The following is a 16,228-nucleotide window of genomic DNA, read 5'->3' as shown; positions in this document are numbered from 1 at the left end:
ATACAAGTGATCAGATGATTGAAGTGTAATGTCTAATAGAATGAAAAAAATAAATTTAAATATAATAAAAAAAAGATAAAAATATTAGAAAAAAAACTAAACTTTTCACCATGCAAAATGTTTTAAAAGAAAACAAAAACAAGTAGTAATCGCTGTGTATGAATGATAACACCTCCTCCTGTAGAATGACTGATAACACCTCTATATACAGTAGATAACACAGGATCCACCATTCACAATAGGTGATATCACAGCTCACCTTCTCCTCCTCCTGTACAATGACTGATAACCCCTCTATATACAGTAGATAACACAGGATCCACCATTCACAATAGGTGATATCACAGCTCACCTCCTGTACAATGACTGATAACACCTCTATATACAGTAGATAACACAGGATCCACCATTCACAATAGGTGATGTCACAGCTCTCCTCCTCCTGTAGAATGACTGATAACACCTCTATATACAGTAGATAACACAGGATCCACCATTCACAATAGGTGATATCACAGCTCACCTCCTCCTCCTCCTGTACAATGACTGATAACACCTCTATATACAGTAGATAACACAGGATCCACTATTCACAATAGGTGATATCACAGCTCACCTCCTCCTCCTCCTGTACAATGACTGATAACACCTCTATATACAGTAGATAACACAGGATCCACCACTCACAATAGGTGATGTCAATCGTCAGGAGGATCTGACCATTGTTATTAATGTACATGTGTCATCTCCTGAAATAACAAAACGTTAAGAGTCTAAATAAAACCCAGTGACCAGTGTGAAAATTACAAATTGCAGTTTTTATAATATAATACAGATAGTGATATGTAAAAGAAAATAAAATTTCCAATCTTATTTAAGGAGTTGAGGTTATTATTGGCTCAAATCAATGTAACATGCACTACAATGTAAACAGGATGGACTGGGTGGGGTTTTTGTCATATGGGAACCAATATATGATGATGGGACTTTACAGCAGGCGATTGATGTGAGCCTTTATCAGAAAAAAAGAAGAAAGTATCTGCAAAAACGGATGCAAGCCACACATTGTAGGAATGGGAATTATTCACTTTCACCATTAGAGGTCTAGAGGTTAATACAACAATGATGTCTCTACAGCTTTAAGAAGTGATTAATCCTGAGTATATTATTTTTTAATATTTATAATAATACTAGATGGTGGCCCAATTCTAACGCATCGGGTATTCTAGAATATGTATGACAGAGCTTGTTCAGTAAACGTAAATGTAGCATATAACAGCCCACGTAGCATATAGCACAGCCCATGTAGCATATAGCACCGGCCACGTAGTATATAGTACAGCCACGTAGTATATAACACAGCCCACATAATATATAACACAGCCCACGTAGCATATATCACAGCCCACATAGCATATAACTCAGCCACATAGCATATAGCACAGCCACGTAGCATATAACAGCCAATGTAGTATATAGCACAGCCACGTAGTATATAACACAGCCAGGTAATATATAGCACAGCCAGGTAATATATAGCACAGCCACGTAGCATATAGCACAGCCACGTAGTACATAGCACAGCCACGTAGTGTATAACACAGCCACGTAGTATATAGCACAGTCTTGTAGAATATAACACAGCCACATAGTATATAACACAGCCCACGTAGCATATAACAGCCCACGTAGTATATAGCACAGCGACATAGCATATAGCGCAGCTACATAGAATATAGCACAGCCACGGAGTATATAGTACAGTCATGGAGTATATAGCACAGCCCACATAGTATATAGCAGTGTGGGCACCATATCCCTGTTAAAAAAAAAAATAATGAAAATATATACTCACCTTCCGGCGGCCCCCGGATCCAGCCCAGGAGTTAGTGATGCTCTCGTCAGGTCCATTCCCAGTGATGCTTTGCGGCAATAACCCGTGATGACGTAGCGATCTCGCGTGATCCTACGTCATCTGGGGTCATTTCGCAAAGCATTACTGGGAACGGAGCTGCCGAGAGCATCGCGAGGATGGGGAAGGCTTCGGGGGCCGCAGGAAGGTGAGAATAGCACGATTTTTTATTTTTTAATTATTTTTAACATTATATCTTTTTACTATTGATGCTGCATAGGCAGCATCAATAGTAAAGCCTGTCGCTGATTGGTCTCGGCTGGCCGGGCGCGACCAATCAGCGATGCGGGATTTCCATTACAGACAAACAGACGGAAATGGACCTTAGACAATTATATATATAGATTATTCTTTTAAAATCTGGAAAGATCAAGGAAAAAATAATTATTTAACAATATAAAAATAGAATTATATATATGTATATACACACATCTGCTGAACAGCAAGTTCTCTAGTGATTTTACTAAAAGATCAGAACGGAGATGGGTTCTGGAAGCCCCAATTTTGGCTGCTTTTCCATCATCCTCCACTAGGGCCCAGCTCTGATCAGTGACTCCAGCTTAGCTGCGTTGTCTATTGGGAGTCTACGGCAGTCTCAAATCCATGTCCTTTCTCATCACAAACTTGGGTTTGTTTCTCTTCCTCCATGCTTTACACTGAAGCGCTTCCTCTTTAGACTAATCATATAACAGGGACATTTGAACTTAATCACTTCTTTTGTTTTTTTGCCATCAGCGCGTGTAATTGGGGACAGAAGTAAAACATGGATCACGTACTTCTCTATAGCGCTTCGGCTGTGGATGACGGTTGTGTTCTATGTGGGGATTTATTGCATTCTGCACCAAGTGAAAGGTAAATCCCTGTGATCACTGATCAATTTTCAATTGGATTGAGATCCGGACTATTTGCCGGCCATGACATTGACCTTATGTGTCTTTTTTTCCATGAATGTTTGCACAGTTTTTGCTCTATGGCAGGATGCATTATCATCTTGAAAAATGATTTCATCTTCCCCAAACATCCTTTCAATTGATGGGATAAGAAAAGTGTCCAAAATATCAACATAAACTTGTGCATTTATTGAAGATGTAATGACAGCCATCTCCCCGGTGCCTTTACCTGACATGCAGCCCCATATCATCAATGACTGTGGAAATCTGCATGTTCTCTTCAGGCAGTCATCTTTATAAATCTTATTGGAACGGCACCAATAAAAGTTCCAGCATCATCACCTTGCCCAATGCAGATTCTTGATTCATCACTGAATATGACTTTCATCCAGTCATCCACAGTCCACGATTGCTTTTCCTTAGCCCATTGTAACCTTGTTTTTTTCTGTTTAGGTGTTAATGATGGCTTTCGTTTAGCTTTTCTGTATGTAAATCCCATTTCCTTTAGGCGGTTTCTTACAGTTCGGTCACAGACGTTGACTCCAGTTTCCTCCCATTCGTTCCTCATTTGTTTTGTTGCGCATTTCCTGTTTTGGAGACATAATACTTTAAGTTTCCGGTCTTGACGCTTTGATGTCTTCCTTGGTCTACCAGTATGTTTGCCTTTAACAACCTTCCCATGTTGTTTGTATTTGGTCCAGATTTTAGACACAGCTGACTGTGAACAACCAACATCTTTTGCAACATTGCGTGATGATTTACCCTCTTTTAAGAGTTTGATAATCCTCTCCTTTGTTTCAATTGACATCTTACGTGTTGGAGCCATAATTCATGTCAGTCCACGTGGTGCGACAGCTCTCCATGGTGTAATCACTGCTTTTTAGATGCAGACTAACAAGCAGATCTAATTTGATGCAGGTGTTATTTTTGGGAATGAAAATTTGCAGAGTGATTCCATAATTTTTTCCTCAGAATTGAGTGATTCCATCATTTTTTCCCTATGCTTGGTTAAAAAAGTAACCATTACTGATGCACATTTTTTGCTCTTGATTTCTTTTAGTGTTTCTTAAACCCAGAAAGTTGCCATTTGAAATTACTTTAGTTTTGTGCCAGGTCTGTGATCTGCTTTTTTTCTACAAAATTAAACAACTGAATGAACATCCTCGGTGATTCCATAATTTTTGCCAGGGGTTGTAGATACATAGTACAATGGCTCAGTGGTTAGCACTATATGGTGGCTCAGTGGTTATCACTGTATGGTGGCTCAGTCGTTAGCACTGTATGGTGGCTCAGTGGTTAGCATTGTACAGTGACTCAGTGGTTAGCATTGTACAGTGGCTCAGTGGTTAGCACTGTACGGTGGCTCAGTGGTTAGCACTGTATGGTGGTTCAGTGGTTAGCACTATATGGTGGCTCAGTGGTTAGCACTGTATGGTGGCTCAGTGGTTAGCACTGTATGGTGGTTCAGTGGTTAGCACTATATGGTGGCTCAGTGGTTAGCACTGTATGGTGGCTCAGTGGTTAGCATTGTACAGTGGCTCAGTGGTTAGCACTGTATGGTGACCCAGTAGTTAGCACTGTATGGTGGCTCAGTGGTTAGCACTGTATGGTGGTTCAGTGGTTAGCAATGTACGGTGGCTCAGTGGTTAGCACTGTATGGTGGCTCAGTGGTTAGTGCTGTACGGTGGCTCAGTGGATAGCACTGCAGCCTTGCAGTGCTGGAGTCCTTGGTTCAAATCCCACCAAGAACAACATCTGCAAGGAGTTTGTCTGTTCTCCCCGTGTTTGGGTGGGTTTCCTCTGGGCACTCCGGTTACCTCCCACATTCCAAAGACTGATAGGGAATCTAGATTGTGAGCCCCAACGGGGAGAGTGATGATGATGTCTGTAAAGCGCTGTGGAATATGTTAGTGCTATATAAGTGAGTAAAATAAATAAATAAAAATTAGAAAGGTACTGTGGCATGCAAAAGTTTGTGCACCCATGGTCAAATTTACTGTTATTGTGAACAGTTATGTGAGTTGAAGATGAAATGATCTCTTAACCCCTTCATGACCTTGGGATTTTTCGTTTTTCCGTGTTCGTTTTTAGCTCCCCTCCTTCCCAGAGCCATAACTTTTTATTTTTCCGTCAATATGGTCATGTGAGGGCTTATTTTTTGCGGGACGAGTTGTACTTTTGAACAACATCATTGGTTTTAGCATGTCGTGTACTAGAAAACGGGAAAAAAATTCCAAGTGCGGTGAAATTGCAAAAAAAGTGCAGTCCCACACTTGTTTTTTGTTTGGCTTTTTTGCTAGGTTCACTAAATGCTAAAACTGACCTGCCATTATGATTCTCCAGGTCATTACGAGTTCATAGATACCTAACATCACTAGGTTATTTTTTATCTAAGTGGTGAAAAAAAATTCCAAACTTTGCTAAAAAAAAAAAAAATTGCGCCATTTTCCGATACTCGTAGCGTCTCCATTTTTCGTGATCTGGGGTCGGTTGAGGGCTTATTTTTTGCGTGCCGAGATGACGTTTTTAATGATAGCATTTTGGTGCAGATACGTTCTTTTGATCGCCCGTTATTGCATTTTAATGCAATGTCGCGGGGACCTAAAAAACGTAATTCTGGCGTTTCAAATTTTTTTCTCGCTACGCCGTTTAGCGATCAGGTTAATGCTTTTTTTTAATTCATAGATCGGGCGATTCTGAGCGTGGCGATACCAAATATGTGTAGATTTGATATTTTTTTTATTGATTTATTTTGATTGGGGCGAAAGGGGGTGATTTAAACTTTTATATTTTTTTATTTTTTTCACATTTTTTTTAACTTTTTTTTTCACTTTTGCCATGCTTCAATAGCCTCCATGAGAGGCTAGAAGCAGGCACAACGCGATCGGCTCTGCTACATAGCAGCGATCTGCTGATCGCTGCTATGTAGCAGAAATGGAGGTGTGCTGTGAGCGCCGACCACAGGGTGGCGCTCACAGCCACCGGTGATCAGTAACCATAGAGGTCTCTAGGACCTCTATGGTTACCATCCTGACGCATCGCCGATCATGTGACGGGGTCGGTGATGACGTCATTTCCGGCCGCCCGGCCGGAAGCGGTAGTTAAATGCTGCTGTCTGCGTTTGACAGCAGCATTTAACTAGTTAATAGGTGCGGGCAGATCGCGATTCTGCCCGCGCCTATTACGGTCACATGTCAGCTGTTCAAAACAGCTGACATGTCCCGGCTTTGATGCGGGCTCACCGCGGAGCCCTGCATCAAAGCGGGGCTTCTGACCTCGGACGTACTATCCCTTCTGAGGTCAGAAAGGGGTTAAAGGCCCAAAATTACAGATGACACATTTCCTTTGTATTTTAGACCAATAAAAATATTTTCATCTTTTACATTGAAATAATTACAAAAAGGAAAGTGATGCAAAAGTTTGGGCACCCTGCATGGTTAGAACCTAGTATCACTCACTTTTGCATCATGACAGCTTGAAAACACTTTTTGTAGCAAGACAAGAGTCTTTCAATTCTTGTTTGAGGGATTTTTATCCATTCCTCCTTGGAGAATTCCTCCAGTTCTGTGAGATTCTTGGGTCCTCTTGCATCTTCTGCTATTTTGAGGTCAAGCCACAGATTTTCAATGATGTTCAGATCAGAGGACTGTGAGGGCCATTGTGAAACCTTCAGCTTGCGCCTTTTGAGGTCATCTATTGTGGATTGTGACGTGTGTTTAGGATCATTATCCATTCGTAGAAGCCATCCTCTTCCTCTTTTCACCTTCAGCTTTTTTACAGATAGTGTTACGTTTGCATCAAGAATTTGTTAAAATTTCATTGAATCCATGCTTTCTTCTACATGTGAAATGTTCCCCGTGCCATTGGCTGCAACACAACCCCACAGCATGATTGATCCACCGTCATGCTTAATGGTTGGCGAGATGTTCTTTTCCTGAAGTTCTGTGCCCTTTTTTCTCCACACATACCTTTCATCATTGTGACCAAAAAGATCTATTTTAACCTCACTGTCCAAAGGACTTGTTTCCTAAATGTATCAGGCTTGTTTAGATTTTCTTTTCATACTTCTGAAGCTGAATTTTATGCGGAGGACGCAGGAGAGATTTTCTTCTGATGACTCTTCAATGAAGGCTATATTTGTGTAGGTGTTCTCTGAACAGTAGAACAATGTACCACAACTCCAGAGTCTGATAAATTTTTCTGAAGGTCTTTTGCAGTCATGCGGGGGTTCTGATTTGACTCTCTAGCAATCCTACGATCAGCTCTAGCTGAAATCTTGCTTGGTCTTCTAGACCATATCTCTTGACCTCTACTGTTCCTGTTAACTGCCATTTCTTATTTACATTTCGAACTGAGAAAAGGGCAATTGACGCTTTGCTATCTTATAGCCTTCTCCTGCTTTGTGGTCCTCCACCATTTTCATTTTCAGAATGCTAGGCAGCTGCTTAGAAGAACCCATGGCTGCTGTTTATTTTACACAAGGTTAGAGGAAGCTGGGTTTTTATAAAGCTGGAAATTTTCATCATCTGACCTTTTCTAATGATGATAGTGAACAAGCCATAACCCGAACAGGCTAATTAAGGTCTGAAACCTCGGTGAAAGTTATCTGAGCACTCAAATCTCCGAGGGTGCCCAAACTTTTGCACCAACCCATGTACCTTTTTTAAAATTTTAAAATGTAAAAAATTACAATATATTTTGTTTTCTCCTAAAATACAAACATGTGTTATCTTTAACTTTATGCCTTTTAGAGATCATTTCATCTTCAACTTGCTTAACTGTTTGACCATGGGTGCCCAAACTTTTACATGCCACTGTAGATATGTCAGTGGTTCGGGAAATTCCATATTCTCAATGTTCTGTACTGTTTGACCTTTGTTATCGTTTCTTGTTTCTTCCGTTGAAATACAAACATTTCTTGGTACTTTTCTTTGTAATTTCCTTCCCATTTTCGACATTCAGAATCTAAATTCTTTTTGCATTAAATTTCTTTATTCGGTTGCGTAATTTGCAGATCGCAGATTCAGATTCTGTATTACTTAGATGCAAACATGCTGTGTGTAACCTACAGGTATAGGGCCTCATTCCTTCCCTCTGAGAGGTGGATGTACTTCTATCCATCACTGGTGTGATGTAAGATCACTGAGATAATCGCATCATGCTTTCCCCTGTACCGGAAGTCCGCTGCCTCGGAGTAACCTTTGACTCTGCCCTGTCCTTCAAACTGCACATCCACGCTCTTTCCACCTTCTGTTGCCTCCAGCTCAAAAATATCTCCAGAATCCGTCCTTTCCTCAACCGTCAATCTACTAAAATGCTTGTGCATATCCTCATCATCTCCCGCCTTGACTACTGCAACATCCTTTTCTGTGGCCTCCCTGCTAACACCCTTGCACCTCTCCAGTCCATCCTTAATTCTGCTGCCCGACTAATCCATCTCTCTCCTCGCTACTCCTCCGCTTCCCCCCTCTGCAAATCTTTTCACTGGCTCCCGTTCCCTCAGCGTATCCAGTTCAAATTACTAATACTGACCTACAAAGCCATCCATAACCTGTCTCCTCCGTATATCTCTGAACTAATCTCTCGATATCTTCCCTCACGTGATCTCCGGTCCTCCCAAGACCTCCTTCTCTCCTCCACACTTATTCGCTCCTCATCCAATCGCCTCCAAGACTTCTCCCGAATATCCCCCATCCTCTGGAATTCTCTGCCCCAACACGTCCAGTTATCCCCCACATTTTGATCCTTCAGACGGAACCTAAAAACCCACCTCTTCAGGAAAGCCTACAGCCTGCACTGACACCGCTGCTGCCTCATCACTATCGAAGCTACCGCCTCACCAACACCGGAGCTACCGCCTCACCAACATCGGAGCTACCGCCTCACCAACACCGGAGCTACCGCCTCACCAACACCGGAGCTCCTGCAACCCCCAACCTACTGTCTCCTTCCCCATAATCCTGTAGAATGTAAGCCCACAAGGGCAGGGTCCTCGCCCCTCTGTATCAGTTTATCATTGTTAATTTGTTTACTGTAAGTGATATCTGTAAATTGTATGTAACCCCTTCTCATGGACAGCACCATGGAATCAATGGTGCTATATAAATAAATAATAATAATAATCTCCCCCTACAGCTTCTCCTCCCCTATCACAGTATGCAGTCTCAGAAACTGCAGCTGCATCCCCCTCCTCTCCATACCCTTTGTGGTGATCTTGATGACTTTTGGTTTACCACATTTGTTTTTCCACAACCTTTTCTACTAGAAGAGCGGTTCTCCGAGTTGCTAAACTTGACCACACACACGAGATAAAAGTGGCTGAATCCTTGACCAACAATCGCTCAGTGAACGCTCCTTACGTTGACACAGTTTTGATCCACATTGACCATTAATTATTCAACCTGGCCATAAATGTTCAATGACACCGGGTGAAGAATGATCGATCTTTCTGGGACTATTCTTTCAACAATGGATCATTCTTGGATCTGTTTCTTGACCAGCCTATCGGCCAAATACATTTCAGACACTGACATTGTGTGATCATTCGGCAAATGGAGTCCACCGAATCTCTCAAAATTTGAATTGGGAAGATTCACTCAGCCAAGGAAGGAGAGATTTTTTTTGTCACCGGAAAAAAATTTGGGTCAAATTTTATCAGCTGGGTAAGAAAAAATGTCTTAACTTCACCACTTTTTTGGCCCATCCCAAACTTGTTACGCTGCTGTCCCTCCTACACCTTGTTTTGCAATCAGCACCTCCTCAGCTTTCTTCTTCCTGACCACCGGGCAGGCACTGACTTTGACTTCACCTGTCGTTGTCACATGGTCATCAATTCCGACCAGACATGACCACATGGGGTCTAATCATCGAAGATGCATGACCAAAGACTTAGAAGGAGAAGAAGGACAAAAAGGAGTTGATCAGTATGTAGGAGGGCCAATGAGAGGCAAGTGCAAGAATTTGTTGGGGTAATACCTTCTCAGCCCTCAGAATCAAACATAATGGCATCCACCTAGAATTCACACAAATTGAATCCCACAAAAAATTGTTTCGTCAAAATCTAAAACTTTAGGGGAAAATTATAGCAAAATCATTTTTTCTTTTACAATCTTTTTACTAATTTCTTCTAATGGTCACTAATATTATTGTCCCCGGACAATTTTTTGAATGTTTAGAGAATTTCTGAACCGTAAAATTTTCTAACATGTTCTCATAAGATTTGTAAATTGCTGAAAGCTCAGACTTGAACGTTTTAAGAAAAAATGTAAAGACGTTGTGGGTGATTTAACAAGACAAATGCGCCAGATTTCTGGCTTAGTTTGCACCATAAAGTTGTCTTTTGCGACTCGCAACATATTTGTTTAGTGTTAGACACATTTTACGACTTGTCTGACAAGGGGGCGTGTCCTTGTAGAAAATGGGAGTGTCTTAGCAGGAAAAAAGGCAAAGACCAACGCGTGATAACGTGCAAAAAATGAGCAAAGATTGCGTATTTTTGGCCCAAAGAAAGCCAACTAGACGCTCTTACAAGAGCCTGATCCGCTGTGATAAGTCTGCAGCATTTTTTGACAGTCTAGTCTAGATTTTCGCTGTCTAAAATAAGACCGTTTTTATAAATATGGCTTAATGTCGTCTTTTGAGCAACCTAATTGTGGTCTAATTTTTATTTTGCAGGAAAGACAGAATTGAACAACAAATTAATTCCTTGCGAGGTAAGGACGGGGGAATATTTCCCAATCTATCAATTATAACGATTTCCTAGATTTCCTTAAGAAGCTCCCTATAAATTTGTGCATCTTTTTATGTCACCTGACCTGTCACAGTTCACGCTGATGTTTCCTTCCTTACCTTTTCTCTTGGTTCAATACCTTCCGAAATGGTCCGAAAAGACGAGATCTTCACCCCTTTAGGACCGGGCTATTTTTCCTTTTTTTTTCTCTCATTTCCATTTATTCCTCTCTATAACTTTTTTTTATTTTTTCGTCCACATAGCCACGTGGCGGTACATTTTTTTACAAGACAAGTTGTACTTTTCAATGACACCATTCATTTTATCATGTGATGTACTGGAATGGAGGGAATAAAATCCCAAGTGTGGCAAAATTGCAAAAAAAGCAAAATTCGGCAACCTTTTTTAGTTTTTTTTTTTTAATTTACAGCATTCATTTTATGATATAAACGATATGGCAATATGATTCTCCAGGTCAGTACGAGTACACAGATATTAAACGTGTAATTTTTGTTTTATTTACGTGGTGAAAAAAAATCTGAAATAAAAAAAAAAAAATTTTGCTTTCTTGCCATTTTACGAGACCTGTAACATTTTTAATTTTTGGGATATGGTCCCGTGTGAGGGATCGTTTTGTAACCCCTCGCCAATATTTTTATTGACATTACTTAGGGTTAGGTACAATGTTTTGATTGCTTGTTACTACATTTTTTTTGTATTGTCATTGTGGCCAAAAAACGTAATTCTAACATTTTGATTTTTTTTTTCTCGTTATGCCGTTTACTGCCCAAATTAAGTTATTTTATATTTTGCTAGATCAGACTCTTACAAACGCAGCGATACCAAATATGTATACTTTTTATTTTTGTTTTATTTCTTAATTTTTTAGTGTGGGTAAAGGGGGATGATTTGAACTTTTAATATATTTTTTTATTTTTTCAGATGTTTCAAAACACTTTTTCACTTTTTACTGTATTTGTTAGTCCCCTTAGGGGACTGGAACCTGTGATCATCTGATACAGCAGTACCACAGTTTGAACGCCAGCTACTTTTTCCTGCTAAGCCACTCCCATTTTCTGCAAGGACACACCCCCTTGTCAGACAAGTCGTAAATAGGATTACCGTCATGAGAGGCACAAATGTCTTCATGAGAACCCTGGTCATCATGGCATCCCATTGGCGCCTCGCGTTCACTCAGTTCCAATAGAATGGCGTGCCCCTCCAGTGGCTGTTGAAGCACATGATGGTTGAGTATCACTGCCATCATCTGTCAGAAAAAATGTGGGCTCTGTCATATAACACAGTGCTTATATTGTGTATTGCAGCCTTTCATTGTTTTTACTAATGTGTCACGATAATGTATTGGATTTGTGCAGCAAGACATTAGTGGAGAGTTAAGGGTGGTCACATCTGTATAGTTAGTCTTCTGCCGGTGGTGGTCTCTCAGGTTGCCTAGAACTGTGTGTCAGTTATACGACAGTACCATACGCTGAACTGTATGCAACAACCGATTAAATGTTGACAACTATTTTGCAGGTAAATTATGTGCCCCCCTCAAAAAGAGCTGCAAGTGTCCAGTAAAAATAATCTCATTGAGACGTCACCCCAACCTATGGATGGAGATCCACCGACAGAGTCCTTCGATATGATTTGTGAAGATTTGGACACGTGGGACGATGAACTGATGCAGGAGTCACCACAAGAACAAGACTCCATTAATGAAGAATCAATATGCTAATCTGTTTAATCTATCTAGAAACAAATAAGTGACCAGCCCCTCTGAACAGAAGGATCTCCTAGGATGCCATAATCTCCACCATGGATGGGAAATCCCTGCATTCTAGCATCCCACATGAAGATGGACGAGTCACCCGCCTGATGTTTGTGAAGCCAATCGGATTCCTTCTGAGTCTGTATTACAACTCACAGGATGTATCATCATGTATAATTTGTTCCCTTTCAGTGAGGAGCTAAATCTAAAATGCACCGGAACTACTATGGTCCCCAAAACAGCACCCAAGTACGCAGAGGCGTAGCTAGAGTTTTGGTTCGGGGGGGGGGGGGGTGAAACTTCTGAGTGGGCCCCTAACCAGGTAAGCTTGATTACAAATGGGTATCGCACCCTAATAATCGAGGAGAACCTCAGCAGATGACTGCGATGTTACTGTAAATAATCTCTATACAAAGGCCAACATGGATATTACCGCCATATGGTGACAGTCCAGCCCTGCCGAACATATAAGAGATTACAGTACAGTTACAGATGGTGACTTACAGATGAGGTTATTTCTGATGGAGTTGTTCGCTTTCCCCGTCTTTTCCTATATACTATAATGCATCCCCCATAGGCAGATTCTATATACTATAATGTACCCCCATAGGCAGACTCTATATACTATAATGCAACCCCATAGGCAGACTCTATAGAGTATAATGTAGCCCCCATAGGCAGACTCTATATACTATAATGCACCTCCCATAGGCAGACTCTACATAGTATAATGCAGCCCCCATAGGCAGACTTTATTTACTATAATGCACCCTGTTGTGAATTCTGTTGTCGAACTCCCTCCTGTGGTCGTGAATGGTACTTCGGCGAGTTCTGTCTATGGGCTCCCTCTGGTGGCTATGAGTGAAGCTGCGGCTTCTGAGGTTCCTTACACAGGTGACGTGGTTTATCCTTTGGTTGGCTGCTCTATTTAACTCCGCTCAGATCGTTACTCCATGCCAGCTGTCAATGTTTTTGCATTTGTTCAGTTCGCTCCTGGATCTCTCTGGTGACCTGCCTTCTCCTGCAGAAGCTAAGTTCCTGATAGTCATTATTTGTTCACTGTTTTCTTGTCCAGCTGGTTATCATGATTTTGTCTTGCTAGCTGGAAGCTCTGGGATGCAGAGTGGCCCCTCCGCACCGTGAGTCGGTGCGGAGGTCTTTTTTGCACACTCTGCGTGGTCTTTTGTAGGTTTTTGTGCTGATCGCAAAGTTACCTTTCCTATCCTCTGTCTATTTAGTAAGTCTGGCCTCCCTTTGCTGAAACCTGTTTCATTTCTGCGTTTGTGACTTTCATCTTTACTCACAGTCAATATATGTGGGGGGCTTCCTTTACCTTTGGGGAATTTCTCTGAGATCCAGTTGGACCACTCATATACATAAATCAACTTTCTGGACACCACCATAAAAATTAAAACCAGTTCGATACAGAAATCTTGGTATCTTGAATCTATTGACCGGCCTCCATACCTCAGATGGGACGGCTTCCACCCCCATTAAAAAGCTAATCATCTGTAACCATCAGATGTAATTGTATCTGTTCCAGCCCAACGGACAGGAATGAACACTTGACTCCTACAAGGACACCTCTCTTGATGATCAGATCATCAGTGCCACCCAGAAGCTCAGAAATCAATCAGCTTCAATATACTTTGTAGAGAAAAAGAAGGAACAATTGGGTCCCTCTGGTAGTGACCAATGGCCGTAAGCTAGAGGTATTGAGAAAAACAGCTAGGAAACGTCCCCATATTCTACAATTGGATCACCGACTAAAACCAATATTCAAAACCTTCCCTTGTGATGCTACAGACAACCTCCAAATGGAAGAAAGATCGTGATCAAAAGCTCAATTCCCTCTGATACACCAAGAAGAACGTATTCTTGGAATGTGAGGAGCCGTACAACCTGCACTCATGTAAGGACCACAGACAGGATACAGATCCCACTGGACAGGTGTAAGGATTCCAGACTTTCCTTGTGCCTGTTTGCCCTGATCCAAGATGGACTCTTGGATCTCACCCTGTCATGGAACTTCCTGTCTGTCCCGATTATTTAAGTCCGGCTCATGTGTTCTCCTGTGCCTGAGTATTTTGTGCTGTTGGCTCCTGAGCTTCTGCCTGTTTGCTGGTAAACTCCCTGCATCTGCTGCTCATTAATTGGTGGTCTCCCTCGCCACGTTCAGCTGCCATCCATCTTCCATGTGTTCCTGGATCCTGACTGGGGTTGTCTTGAGTGCTCCTCTCACCTCTGGAACTGCTGTGAGGGGCAGCACAACCTGCACTCATGTAAGGACCACAGACAGGATACAGATCCCACTGTACAGGTGTAAGAATTCCAGACTTCCCTTGTGCCTGTTCGCCCTGATCCAAGATGGAGTCTTGGATCTCGCCCTGTCATGGAACTTCCTGTCTGTTTGATTATTTAAGTCCGGCTCACATGTTCTCCTGTGCCTGAGTATTTTGTGCTGTTGGCTCCTGAGCTTCTGCCTGTTTGCTGGTGAACTCCCTGCTTCTGCTGCTCATTACTCAGTGGTCCCCCTCGCCACGTTCAGCTGCCATCCATCTTCCGTGTGCTCCTGGATCCTGACCGGAGTTGTCATGAGTGCTGCCTCTCGCCTCTGGAACTGCTGTGACGGGGCAGCACACCAGTGGAAGGATCATCCTTGTTTGCAAAACTTTTCCCAGTGTTCTGCCTCTTTGCACAACCACAGCAGGTGAGCAAGATTCAAGTTGTGCTTTTCTCACCAAGAAAGATTTACTCATCTGCTACGCTTAGATAGCGCTCTCCCTCTTTCTCCCCTCATCCTCTCTTTCCCAGGACTTCATTCTCACAACGCACCATCTGTGTATTATTGAACTTCCACAAACAAGTACTGTGCGCCCGTGTGATCAAGTTTTGTGGACTTCCTCATATAAGTTCTGTGTGCATTCCCCCATTCTGCTGGATTCCCACGTTTAATTACTGCGTGCATTCGCACTAATAACCTACTGGACTTCCTCGTTTAAGTGTCTTGTTCGATATCGCGTCATATCCTTGCTGGACTGGTTCATACTAGTGTTCGTGCCCCGCTATTCGGTGTGCTGTGATTACCATATTGTGCTGAGCATCTCGTTACAATTGCAGGAATATCTGTGTTAGTTCTGTTTGCATTTCCGTTTTGTTTAAATACATCTTTTTGCTGCAGCTTTCCTCTCGGACTGGTTTTAGCCCACGCTATCCGATTCCTTAGTACCTACATAATTATTACAACAGGACACAACCTAAAACCATATTGAAGATGTCATATTAACCCCTTTACCCCGAGGGTGGTTTGCACGTTAATGACCGGGCCAATTTTTATAATTCTGACCACTGTCTCTTTATGAGGTTATAACTCTGGAACGCTTCAACGGATCCCGGTGATTCTGACATTGTTTTCTCGTGACATATTGTACTTCATGACCGTGGTAACATTTCTTTTATATTACTTCGTTTATTTGTGAAAAAAAATGGAAATTTGGCAGCTTTCCAACTTTGAATTTTCATGCCCTTAAATGACAGAGATATGTTACACAAAATACTTAATAAGTAACATTTCCCACATGTCTACTTTACGTCAGCACAATTTTGGAACCAAAATATTTTTGCTAGGGAGTTATAAGGGTTAAAAGTTGACCAGCGATTTCTCATTTTTACAACACCATTTTTTTTTTTAGGGACCACATCACATTTGAAGTCACCTTGAGGGGACTATATGATAGAAAATACCAAAACGTTACACCATTCTAAAAACTGCAACCCTCAAGGTGCTCAAAACCACATTTAAGAAGTTGATTAACCATTCAGATGCTTCACAGGAATTTTTAGAATGTTTTAAAAAATGAACATTTAACTTTTTTTCTCAAAAAAATTACTTCAGATCCAATTTGTTTTATTTTACCAAGGGTAAC

At 41.6% G+C, this 16,228-nt stretch overlaps 1 long non-coding RNA gene across 1 annotated transcript; it reads left to right on the top strand.

Annotated features, from left to right (window-relative positions):
- Positions 1 to 2,644: 2,644 nt before the first annotated feature.
- Positions 2,645 to 15,482, top strand: LOC138672553 (uncharacterized). The gene is made up of 3 exons (XR_011319745.1): positions 2,645 to 2,764; positions 10,477 to 10,514; positions 12,068 to 15,482. It is a non-coding gene; the product is annotated as an uncharacterized lncRNA (long non-coding RNA).
- Positions 15,483 to 16,228: the final 746 nt, after the last annotated feature.

The sequence above is a fragment of the Ranitomeya imitator genome, chromosome 3, assembly GCF_032444005.1.
Source record: "Ranitomeya imitator isolate aRanImi1 chromosome 3, aRanImi1.pri, whole genome shotgun sequence".
Taxonomy (NCBI): Eukaryota; Metazoa; Chordata; class Amphibia; order Anura; family Dendrobatidae; genus Ranitomeya; species Ranitomeya imitator.
This window is presented reverse-complemented; position numbering and strand designations above follow the sequence as displayed.